Below are 13,770 nucleotides of genomic sequence, written 5' to 3'. Positions count from 1 at the left end.
TTGCTATATTATGACTTGTTCTATTAGTAAACATAATTACTTGTTTATTAGGTGATAATATTTTTTAAATTTAAATATATATTTGGTCCCTACAAATATACCACTTTTTTATTTTAGTCCCTCCAAATTTTTTTGTTTGGATTTAAACCTTGTAAAATTAGAGACGATCGACTTTGGTCCATAACGTCAAATTACATTAAAAGAATGACGAGTTTTCTAAAAACTCCTAAACCCCTCTTTTAATTTCTATTCATATTTTCTTTATAAAATAACACTAATTATTAAAAGATCAATAAATAAATTTATTAATTAATAATATAATTTTATTTTTATTTTTAATATATCATAAAAAATGATCAGTTGGTGTGTATATATAGACCCACGTATCATGACGGTTTACCAAGACTTTTTTTAGAGACCAAAATCGATTGTTTTTGATTTTACGGGACTAAATCCCAAAAAAAAACTTACAGGGACTAAAATTAAAAAATGATATATTTACCGGGACCAAAGACATATTTAAACCTATTCTTTATGTTAGAAACACCTAGATTATGATCTCTAATTTATTCATAATTTATGCTACCTTAAAATAGATAGTCATTAATTCAAATATGTCTTATAACTAAATCTTCACACTTAGCAAATACAGTTAGGGTGATAATAGTTATTTATTTTTTGTGTATCTAATCATCAAAATATCAATTAGATGATTGCAGCTAAAACAAATTTTGCACCAACAACTAGATCCTCTAATGCACAAGGAAAATATAATCTACTAAACAAAGTTCTCAATGACTTTGAATAAGTTGCTAAAGTTGATATGACTATAATGAACACGCTCTTCAACCTGCATCTGATAAATCCATTGAATACAAGCAACAATCTGAATGATCGTCAACCTCTGATAAAGTATGTCAAACAAAACGATCGTCTGTCTCTTATAAGTAAGTCAAGCAAAATGATCGTCTGTCTTTGATAAAGTATGTCAAGTAAAATGACCGTATATCTCTAATAAGTGTCAAGCAAAATGATCGTTTGTCTCTGATAATTATGACAAGCATTGTATCGTTCAACTCTGATGAAAAGTCGAAGCTCTAAAAAGTCAACACTATAAATAGTCAACACTCTAAAGAAGACAAAACTATTTATCCTCTAGTCAACATCTTGAATCAGTTAATTGTCTTAATGTTTGTTGAAATCCTCTAATATTTGCCTTCTTAATTGAAGATACGCATAATCAACTATAAGGATATATATGGATACATCTTAAAGAGCGATATTGTATTACTTTTTAATAACAACTCACACAAACCTAAGATCTAATTACCAAATGATGTCAGATCTACGTATCCTCAATTAAGTAGGCAGATATCACACAAACCTAAGATTTGCGTATCCAATAACAACTCACACAAACCTAAGATCTGATTACCAAATGATGTTAGACCCAAAGTATGGGTTGATAAAAATATGGAAAAAAATTAAAATAAATGAACAAAAATTGGATTTGGGGATAAAGATGGTAAAAGAAAGGCACCACAATCAAGATGATTGATTAGCCATGAGTAATCGTCACGATGGTAAGGAAGCCATTGGTAAAATTATGGAAAAATTAAAATAAATGAACATAAATTGGATTTGGGGAGAAAGATGGTAAAAGAACGGCACCACAATCAAGATGATTGATAAGCCATGAGTAATCGTCACGATGGTAAGGAAGCCATTCATAAAATTTATACAAATTCTAATCGAAGAAATCATATAAGATAAAAGCTTACTCACAATTCTCAAAAAGAAATATTTTTTTAATTTAATCCAATTTGTCTTTACTTCATATGTGAGACACACATATACATGAGTCATGTTTTGATTGGTAGAAGAAAGGAAAAGCCACAATAAACAACCATTATGCTAGTGTCTACATTAATTTTATTAATAATAGTCCCATCTAGTCTTAATTAGAAAATAGTTACATAACAATCAAAGAAAAGACAAAAGACTTTTTTTTCAACTACCCATTTTGTTTGTGCATATTTATTTTATTTAACTATTATTCTAACGAACCCCATAAAATAATAAAAATACCACAAATTCGTAGTCTGAAGTAACAATGTCGATTTACAAGAAAGAGAAGCTTGAATTGTAAATACACCTGTTAAAAATTCTTGTTAAAAACTTAAGAAATTAACTCAAGATTGATCTTGGTTGTGAAAACAGAAAACAGTGAACGTTTTTTGTTTTAACCAGAAAACGAAGAACGTTCTTGGTTAGTTAAAATCAATAATCCAGTTTATGTATTTAACTTGATAATGAATCAAACTGAAAGTAAATAGATAAGAGAAGAGATACCACACAACGATATATCCTGGTTCACCCAACTCGGGTTACGTCCAGTCCTCACAACTGTGAGAGATTTTCTACTAAGTGTTTAAAACAAAGAACCTTCTTGGTTTTACAACACCTAGCACATATCAACCTTGATCTGTTTCAAACTCTATTTCTTTCCACCCAGAAAATAAATACAACACCTGTCTATCTTGATAAGATTCGGTACAATCTAATCAAACTATAATTAAACTCTTATTGTTTGAGTTATTACAATAATGATGAGATTGTTTTTATAGAATTTGAGATGTCTCAACTCTTGTTTGAGATTCGATTCTTTACAAAGAATTCAATATTAATAACACAATATAATGTAAAGATTTAGAACTGCTTCTTCTTTGTGAAAGTGAGAATTTCAAGTATGTGAACGTGAATGATTTGTGGAAATTAACAACACTTGAATTTATTGCTTTAATCTTGGATATTGGCCTTCCTTTTATGTGCGTTTAGGAGCATTTAATAATGGTCGAAAGAGCTGTTGGTAGTGCTTTGTCAGTTTTGACCAAAACCAATATATGAGATTAAAAAATGATCCAACCTTTGAATAATTTGAATTTGTTTTGACTGAGTCTTTTACAGCCTTGCTTAATCTTCTTGTCTTCTAGTTTAAAGATCTTTGAAGCTTCTCACTTAATCATTGATGTTACAGCTTCGATCTGGAGATTTGATAGTTTGGAGAGTGATTATAAACCTTTGCAGAAGTAGGAAGATCACTGCTAAAATTCTGCAGAAAACGGAGATTCATTATCAATCTGAAGTTCCTTTTTTGATCATTCTGGGTGTCTTTGAAATGTCTTTGAACAAATCAAGATTGATTGAACTTTCTTGACAGTTTGGCGGAAGAGATTCCAAATTGTTTCAATTGGCCTGTTTCGAGTCCTTTTATTTAAATGATTTGAGAACCTTCTTTTACTGGGATGAAACCTATTTGTTCCTTGCCATGTACAAATGATCTTAGTATAAAATTCAGAGGCAAAAGCTTCATTGAAATAGTGGAGATTGATTGGTCTAGATGCTGTGACAATCAGTCTTGAACCTGGAGATCATTCTCTATTTTGTCTAGAATGTTCTTGTTTCTTTGTCTATTCAGTTTTCAACTATTTTATTTGCTTTGCTTGATTCCTATCTTTGAATTAATTCACTCAAAAGTACAAGTTAAAACATAACATTTTAGAATCATAATTAATATTCTTAATTAACCTTTGTTTATTTTCATGAAAACTTTAATTTGAGAGTTTGTTTCAACAATCTCCCCTCTTTTGATGATGAAAAACATGTTAATTTAGATTTTAATTTTGATTCTCATATCAAGTTTGAAGAGCTTAAGAGCTCCCCCTCAATTAATTCAGTAATTGATTTCACAAAAATTTAAACAAGCATATAATTTTGACAAAGTTGTTTTCATTAATTCAAAAGAGATACATAACATTAGTTTGCTTTTAAGCATATGTAGAGAATCCTAGATACAAAAAGATTCTAAAAACAGATTAAAACTATCTTAATTCTCCCCTTTGTCATACAAAAAGGCAGGAGGAAAAACAACTAAGATGCCAAAGATGAAGAGGATCCTTCAGATGAGGAGGATTTTCCTAGGTTAGGAACTAGTGGAGGTGGAACATGAAGAAGTGGAGGTGGTGCGATTCCCATCTTGGGAGCGAGTTGTTATGTGAACCAAGTTCTCAATAGAGTAATCTCTTGATCTTGTTGAAGCTGACGTGCCATTATGGTCTGAAGAGCAGCCAAAATATCCGAATTTGAAGGTTCAACCATGCGAGGAGGAGTATGAGTGTGAGTGGTTGGTTGAGAGGTGGCAGCAACAACAATGTTGGATGGAATGGTGGAACCGGAGATGGAGGGAACAATGACAAATGAGGTAGCCAAGAACGGGAGAGGACTAGATGGTGTGGATGGTTTACCAGATGGGCCAGCAGCTTCCGGAAAGTTTAAAAACTAGCTAATACCAAAAATGGAGGAACTTGTTTTTTATGGGGACACAAAAAGTGGGGACATGGTACTTATACGGGGATTGTGTAGTAATGTTCAAAAGTCATGAGGTGGAGAGTGAATGATTTGAGAGTATGAGAGGAAATCCGTGGAGGATAAAGTGGATGGTTGAGGAAAAACGGAGAATGTTGATGAATTTGGAATTTTTTCTGGAGAACGTTCTCGGTTTGGTGGAGGATGTTCTGGAAAACGTTCTCGATTTAGTGGAGAATGTTTTGGAGCAGTTTCTGGTACTGCATCCCCTGATTGATCAGATGTTTGAGGTGAGAAAGGAATAGAGATGATGGGCATTTCTTCATCTTGCAGAACGTTTTCTTTTCAATGAGGTTGGAAAAGAAGATGTAGTGGTGGTAGGTTGTGCAGATAGTGTTTTGCGCATATGGGAGAGGTTCTTTGTAGAAAATTTGGAGATTTTAATGAGTGATTTTTCATTGGTGAGGGGAATTCCAAAATGCCTAAAGATTTTAGTTAATATCATTCCATAAGGAACAATATTTTTCTTGTAATCTTTCGTGGCAGCACAAATCATGTTTTGAATGATCACATGAGGAAGATTAAGGCACTTATAGTTGAGGAGGTGATAGTTGATTAAGGTATCATTGGCAGAGACATACTCATGACTTCCACAATGAGGAATGAGAGTATGTTGGCTCATGCTGTTGAAGACCTTTGGAAGGGGTTTGAGATATGTGGAGAGGTAGCGTGTGGATCCTTCTTGAAATAAATCAGAGAGGACTTAAGTCTCTTTGAAATTCAGAGCTGAGTACCACTTATTGCCAAAAACAGAAGGTCCTTCTGTAGGTAGTTGAAGGATGGAAGCCATGATATCTGGAGTTAACCTGATCTCGATTCCTTTAATGGTGGAGATGATGAGGGATTTATTAGAGATGGTTTTGGCGTTGCAATAGAAGGCTCTTACAACATCTGGATAGTAACACTCAGATGTTTGTAAAAATGATGTCCAACCTAGAGCATCAGTATGATGTTGGACAGTGTTGCCATCGATGATGAGTTTATCAAATATAAAAACTCTTCTGATTCCAATAGGGCGTTGAGCCCATTTGTCTTTGAAATTTTTGGAGTTTTTTGTTGAAATGCGAGGGAATGTGTTTGGTTTGGATTTTTTAGTGGGTGGAGATGATTCATATGAATCAGATGTCGATGAAGACGTAGTTGGAGAACGTTTGGATTTTGTGGAGGGGGAAGGTGTGTGAGTTGGAGAGGAATGTTCTTGAGGATGTGAATGTTGAGCAGGAGAACGTTCTGGATATGGAGAACGTTTTTTTTTATGGAGAACATGAAGGGATACGAACTGGAGAACGTTCTTGATTTTGAGAACGTTCTGGATTTGGGGAACATTGTGGAAACGGAGAATGTTTTGGAGAAGCTATTTCAGTGAGTTTTAGGTTTTGTTTGGGTGCAAACATTTTCTTTCTTTGGGGATTTTTGAGTTTGTTTCGGGCTAGGAATTGGGCGATGGTCATTGTCGTTTTAGTTTTCATGGTCCTTTTGGATTGTGTTGAAGGTTGAGATGGTTTTGGAAGAGAGGAAAAGATTTCTTTGATCAATCTCCTTTTTTGATTTGAAGGAGTTGATTGAGAAGGTTCGTAAGAGAATGAAGATTTTGAAGGAGTAATGGGTTTGGGTTGTGCTTTTTCTTTAACGGTTGTGTGAAGAGGAGTATCAGATGAGTCATCAATCTTAGAATCGGAGATGATGAAGCAAAATGGTTTTTCGGTGGAGGCATTTGAAGTTCCAATTCCAGATTGAACTCTCATGGAGCGTCTTTTTGGTAACGTAGGTTTTCTCAAATGAGGGGGAACTTGAGCGATATTAGGAGGATGACATGTGTAGAGTGGTGGAAGAACAGTGGATAAAGGATTGGAATTGATATGGATATTAGGGTAATTTTCAGGGGACGATGAGAGATAGTCAGAGAACGAGGTATCAGAGGAGACGTGTGGTGGAGTTGGTCGTGGTGGTGGAGAGGGTGCACGTTGAAATGATTCAGATAATAGGGATGATGAGGATGGCGAGCAAGGATATGCATTCTTTCTTGCAGATTGTTTTGTGTGTGCCATGGTTTGGGAGTTGAGAAGTTTGAGTGAGAGAGATTTGAAGAAGAAGATGAGAAGTTGAGGATTTTGTTTAATGTTTTTTAGAAAAGGAAGATGGAGTGGTTGAAAGTTTAGTCAGAAACGTGAGAGAAAGATCAATGATTATTTTAAATCTTGGGAAGGAGGAGAGAATTTTGGGGGCATGAGTGCTTTGTGTCAGTTCTCTTTTACAGGTAAAGAGACACATGCATTAAATGCCAAGATTTTCCTTTTTGGTTTTGAGAGGGAAAGTGATGCACATAGGAGAATATTGGTTAAAAAATGGAGACTGATGTTTGGAAAAACAGAGATCGATAAACGTTCTCCGTTTTCTGCAGAAGCAGATTTTAACCAGAATTTTCTAGATTTTTCGTGATTTTCAGTTTCTCTTTGATCAAATTGAAACTATCCTCTACAAGAGGCTTTGTGAAAATGTCAACAAGTTGATTTTGAGTATCAACAAAGATTAATTCGATATTTTTCTTATTGACATGATCACGAATGAAATGATGTTTTATTTCAATATGTTTTGATATAGAGTGTTGTATTGAATTCTTAGACAGATTTATAGCGCTAGTATTATCACAATAAATTGGAATGCTGGAATAACTTACTAAGTAGTATTCGAGTTTATTTTTAATCCACAAAACTTGTGAGCAGCAATTTGCTGTTGAGACATATTTAGCTTCAGTTGTTGATAAGGCTATAGTGTTTTGTTTTCTGCAAGACCAGCTTATCAATGCTTCACCTAAGAACTGAGATACTCCACTTGTGCTTTTTCTTTCGATTTTATCTTCAGCATAATCAACATCACAATACGCTATAAGATCAAAATGCGAACCTTTTCTATACCAAAGACCAATATTAGTGGTTCCAACAAGATATCTAAATATTCGTTTTACTGCTGTCAAATGAGATTCTTTTGGTGCTGATTGAAATCGAACACATAATCCCACTGCAAATACTATATCAGGCCTACTAGCAGCTAAATAAAGCAAACAACCAATCATTCCTTGATAGTCTTTTTCAGAAACAGAATTGCCATTTTCATCTTTCTCTAAAGAAGAAGATGGAAGCATGGGAGTGGCCATGCTTTTTGATTCATTTATTTTGTATTTGACTAACAAATCTTTAATGTATTTTTCTTGACAAATAAAAATTCCATTTTCATATTGTTTAATTTGTAAACCAAGAAAATGCCTTAATTCTCCCATCATGCTAATTTCAAATTCACTTTGCATAAGTTTTGAAAAACCTTCACAAATTTTTTCATTTGTTGATCCAAAAATGATATCGTCAACATATACTTGAACAATAAGTAAGTCATTCTTTTATGTTTTCTTAAATAATGTAGTGTCTATTTTTCCTCTTAAAAAGCAGTTTTTGATTAAGAATGAATTTAATTGTTCATACCAGATTCTTGGTGCTTGTTTTAAGCCATATAGAGCTTTGGTAAGTTTAAAAACATGATTTGGTTTTGATTGACTTTCAAAACTTGGGGGCTGTTTCACATAGACTTGTCCATTTAAGAATCCATTTAAAAATGCACTGTTAACATCCAATTGAAATAATTTAATAAGCTTATGAGATGCATATGCAAGAAGTATACGAATAGCTTCTAACCTTGCAACCAGAACAAAGGTTTCATCATAATCTATACCTTCTTGTTGTTTATAGCCTTGAGCTACTAATCTTGCTTTGTTCCTAATAACCTTACCTTTTCATCTAGTTTATTTCTGAAGACCCATCGTGTACCAATGATTGTTTGATCTAATGGATCAGGTACCAGTGTCCAGACTTCATTTTTTTTTCAAACTGCAGCAGTTCTTCCTTCATAGTATATATCCAAGATTGATCGATTATGACTTCCTTAATTGATTTTGGTTCAATATGAGATATCATTGCCATGTTGTTTTCATCATTCATGAATGATTTTTTTTGTTCTAATCCCACCATCCGTGTCTCCAATGATTTGTGTTTGAGGATGGTCTTCAATCGTTCTCCAGCTTTTTGGTGGAGAATGAAACGAAGATTGTTTATCAATCTTTGTTTTCTGCAGACTGTTTTGCTGTTGTAATTCAATTGGAGTTTCTTCTTCCTCATCCTTTTTACTTATATCTAAGTCACCAAACTCATCAAATAATATGTCCATACTTATTTCTACAATATTAGTTCTGAGATTAAATACTTTATATCCTTTAGAATCAATTGAATAACCAAGAAAGATTGCTTTATCAGATTTTGCATCAAATTTTACAATGATATCTTTGTTGTTTAAAATATAACAATAACAACCAAAAATATGAAAGTAAGAAATGTTTGGTTTTCTATTTTTCCAGATTTTATATGGTGTTTTGTTGATGATATTTCTTATGGATACACGGTTTAGGATATAACAAGATGTGTTTATGACTTCAGCCCAAAAATATCTTTCAACAATGGATTCTTCCAAGATGGTTCTTGCCATTTCTTGTAATGTTCTATTTTTTCGTTCAATGTAACACCCCGATTTTCAAAGCGAGGGTGTATTTTTTTTTAAAGAAATTAAAATAAAACAGAGAAATAAATAAGGTAATACCTTTGGATAAATAATTAAGTCATTATAATTTACAAGCAGCGGAAAAGTTTCTCAAAATATGAATCCAAAATATTTACACATCAAAAGTTGGTACATGTAACCCATCGAAAATAACATGTCAAGCTGACAATATTAGTATAGGTACAGTCTTCCATTTTAAAATAAATACAATTCAAAAGAAAGACGTTTGTTCCCTCTATGTCAACCTAATCTGATCATTCTCCAAAACAAACTAAACGCCCTGAGTGATCTCCACGCGACCCGTAAGATCCTCCTAACATAGCTCCAGGCAGGCATTCCCCTTTACATTCCCATCCACAGGGTACGAACCGGTAGGATTGTCCTGGCTCTCATCTGAGGGCAAAACCCAGATTTCCACAATAGTTGTAAAGGGTCACCAACCGAAATTAACAGTTAACACATAACATTTAAGTTTTCAAATGCACAAGATAACCTTTCAACCTAGCATGCACCTTAAAAGGGTTTTCCATATGCTAAAAGTTCATATAATGCTTGCAAAATAAAAATGAAATCAAAATAAGTCTTAAATCAATCAAGTAATAACAACTTGGCCAATCCATTGATGAACCAATTCCACTGGGCCAATCGATTGGGAAATCAATTTGGATGAAGGATTTTAGTAAAAGCTGAACTCTGGGCTTACATCAATCGATTGGGAAATCGATTGAATGAATAGCTGAGCCCCTGTAACAAATCCAATCGATTACCAAATCGATTTTGTCCAAATAGCTGAGCTGCTGTAATGGCCAAATCGATTGGCAAATCGATTGTTTCAATATATTTTCAAGATTCAAGAAAACAGGAAACATACCAATCGATTTCTTAAATAGTTTTGAAAAACAGATTACAAAATCGATTGGCAAATCGATTTTGTCAAATTAGCAAAGTCCCTGCAACTCATCAAATCGATTGGGAAATCGACTTCCCTGCTTATCCTTCCAAAAATACATAAACTAATTCAATCACATTCATACACAACTCCAAATCTTAACACTTAGCAATTCCCACACAATCACCACGACAAATTGGATTTGGAAATAGTTTTACAATCCATCACACTTACACACGATAATCAATACATAACACATAGCAATTCCAACACAATTACCACGACAACTTGAGTTTCGAAATAGTTTACAATCAGTCACACTTAAACACGACTCGTGTGCCAAGCACCCTAATGCGATGCGTATATGCCAAAATGCATGGACTCGGAATTCCAAACCAAAACCCTCCTCGAAGGGCCGTAAATCATAATTGTACCGCCTATCGCAGGCCAAAGTACCAATTACCGAGGTGCCACCTATCACGGGTCAGCACGATTTACTAAAAAGCGTAAATCATAAACGTACCACCTATCACGGGTCAGTACAGTTTACCGAGGTGTCACCTATCACGGGTCAACACGATTTACTAAAAGAAAAAGCGAGAATCGTAAACGTACCGCCTATCACAGACCAGTACTGTTTACCGAGGTGCCACCTATCACGGGTCAACACGATTTACTAAAAGAAAAAGCGAGAATCGTAAACGTACCGCCTATCACAGACCAGTACTGTTTACCGAGGTGCCACCTATCACGGGTCAACACGATTTACTAAAAGAAAAAGCGGGAATCGTAAACGTACCGCCTATCACAGACCAGTACTGTTTACCGAGGTGCCACCTATCACGGGTCAGCACAATTCACCAAAAACGTAAATCGTAAACGTACCACCTATCACGGGTCAGTACAGTTACCATGGTGTCACCTATCACGGGTCAACACGATTTACTAAAAGAAAAAGCGGGAATCGTAAATGTACCACCTATCACGGGTCAGTACAGTTACCATGGTGTCACCTATCACGGGTCAACACAATTTACCAAAAACGTAAATCGTAAACATACCACCTATCACGGGTCAGTACAGTTACCATGGTGTCACCTATCACGGGTCAACACAATTTACCAAAAACGTAAATCGTAAACGTACCACCTATCACGGGTCAGCACAGTTTACCAAGGTGTCACCTATCACGGGTCGACACAATTTACCAAATGAAATGCATGAGCATACACAGACTCCATTCACAACAATCGTTAAGCAAATGCAGATATTAAAAGATTCCCCATTTTTAATACCCATTTAACTTAAACGACTTTCAAACAACATTAATTAAATAAGTCATTAAGAGATTCCCCGTTCTTAATACCGATTTAACTTAATGATTTTCAAAACAAAACGTTAAGCAAACAGTCATATTAAGAGATTCCCCATTCTTAATACTCATTTACCGAAACGATTTTCAAAAACGATAGTTAAGTAACCGAGACATTAAGAGATTCCCCATTCTCAACGCCCAGTTAAATTAAACATTTTCCTCAAATACACATTAAGTAAACCGAGGTATTAAAAGATTCCCCATTTTTAATACTCGTTTAACTCTAATGGTTTTCAAATTCCACAGAAACAAATTCAAACATACTTTCACATTCAAACCATAATTCACAACAACCACACCAATTAACAAACATCAAGTTTCATTTACCCATAATCATACACAATGACATTCAAATTCATTTACCACGAAACATTCATCACTATAAACAAAACCTAACTCTAAGGTTTTTACCCATAACGCACTAGTTTGGTTTTTCCCCAAATCGATACATTTAACCCTAACAAATTCCTTCCCACACAACTACAGATAAGTCCCTAATGCAAGCTAGAAGTTTGGAAGGAGCCCTTACCTCAAAGTCAGCTTTATCGAGTGTTTCCGGTTCCGCGAGAAATTCCGGTAAAATCTCCGCTCGCAACGCCGCTTCCAAATTAGTGCACTAGCACCGTAGCACGGAGGTGAGCTTTTCTCTCCAAACAAATATGTATATATATATATATATATATATATATATATATATATATATATTAATTACTTTTAACAAATATCTCAAAATAACTAGATATTTGTTAAATTACCATTTCACCCATAACGCATTAAATTCTTCGTAAAAGATTCACCGCAGTTAATTTAATTTATTCATCGACGAGTAATTCTAATCGGCATCAAAATATCTTTTTGGTCATATAAACTCCAAAATATTAATAACTTTGGCTAAAAAGCCTCCGTGTTCAATACCAAAATACACTAAAATACATAAAGTATACTTTAAAATTATGGGTCTTACATTCAACACCTCCATTTTGTTGTGGAGTTCTTACACATGAAAGATTATGAGAAATGCCAAGTTCATCAAATAAGGTTTTAAAAGAAGCATTTATGAATTCTCCTTCATGATCACTTCTTACAGAAATGATGTTGGATTCTTTTTCATTTTGTACCTTCTTGCCTAATATTTTAAATGCGTCAAATGCATCATCTTTTTTTTTTAAAAATAGCACCCTAGTAAATCTTGAGAAATCATCAACAATAACAAAACCATATTTCATTCCTCCTAGACTAGTTGTTTTGACTGGCCCAAAGAGATCTATGTGAAGTAGTCCAAAAGATTGTGTTTTAAACCTTCAACATATTGAACATCAGTTATTTGAGCAGAGTTTTTCTTACCAATGGTTTATTTACCTTTAATCTGAGCTTGGTTGTTATTGCCAAAAGTAACCGATCCTCCATCCTTCTTGATGAATGTTATAAAGCAATTTTTATCTCCGGTCATGTGTCTTGAACAACCACTGTCCAAGAACCAAGGCTTTCTCTTTATATTTGGAAATCCAACCTGCATACGATGTTATTTCAGCCTTAGGTACCCACTTTGTTTTGGGTCCTTGAGAGTTAGTTTTACAATTTTCTTTCTTCTTAAAATGACACATCACTTTTTCATGATTGTTTTTGAAATAAACTGAACATTTAATTGTTGATTTTGGAATTGATTTGACAATTTGTGTTTCAAAAGATTTTGAACTTGATTTTGAAGTAATTCCAGATCGTTCTCCTTTTCCCAATTTTTCTAGGAAGGTTCAACTTTCGTTTTGGAACTTTCTCCGTTTTGAAGGCAGTCTGGAGAATGTTCTCCTTTTTACAGTTTTTCTAATACTGGTTTGGCATAACGATCTCCTCTTTTAATCAACCTTTTGCTTTTAATATTTTCATCTCTTTTTCTAAAATAGCAGACAAATTTCAGATGTCCATGTTTTTTTTACAATATGAGCATCTAGTTTTGCATCTTTCTTCCTTTCTTTCTAGGACAATTTTTTTTCATATAACTTTGTTTTTTGAGTTTGATTAAAACCAAGACCTGCTTTATCAAAGATTTCTATTTGAGATCCCATAATGTTCTGAAAATTTTCAGTGGTTTTAATGAAATTTAACAAATTAGTTTTAAGAAGTTCATTTTCATTTTTAAGGACAATGTTCTTGGTTTTTAGCGCAGAACGTTCTTGACCTTCTTGTTTTTCAAAATTTTGTTTATGCGTTTCTTTTAATTCTTGAATGATGTTTTTGAGCACATTATTCCTAGCTTGACTTTCTTCTTTTTCTTTATAAAATTGCTCTTTCAAGAAACTACATTTTTGAATAAGGAGATTTGAATCATTTAATTAGTTATCAAATTATTTTCTCATTTGTTCACATAAATAACAGGGTTCATAATTTATTACCTCGTCTTCCTCTGTTTTTGCCATTAAGCATATGTTAGCTTCCTCATCTTCTTCAGTTTCTGATTATTCTGAATCATCCTATGTTGCCA

The sequence above is a fragment of the Cicer arietinum genome, chromosome 6 (assembly GCF_000331145.2).
Source record: "Cicer arietinum cultivar CDC Frontier isolate Library 1 chromosome 6, Cicar.CDCFrontier_v2.0, whole genome shotgun sequence".
Lineage (NCBI taxonomy): Eukaryota > Viridiplantae > Streptophyta > Magnoliopsida > Fabales > Fabaceae > Cicer > Cicer arietinum.
Note: the sequence above shows the minus strand (reverse complement) of the source record.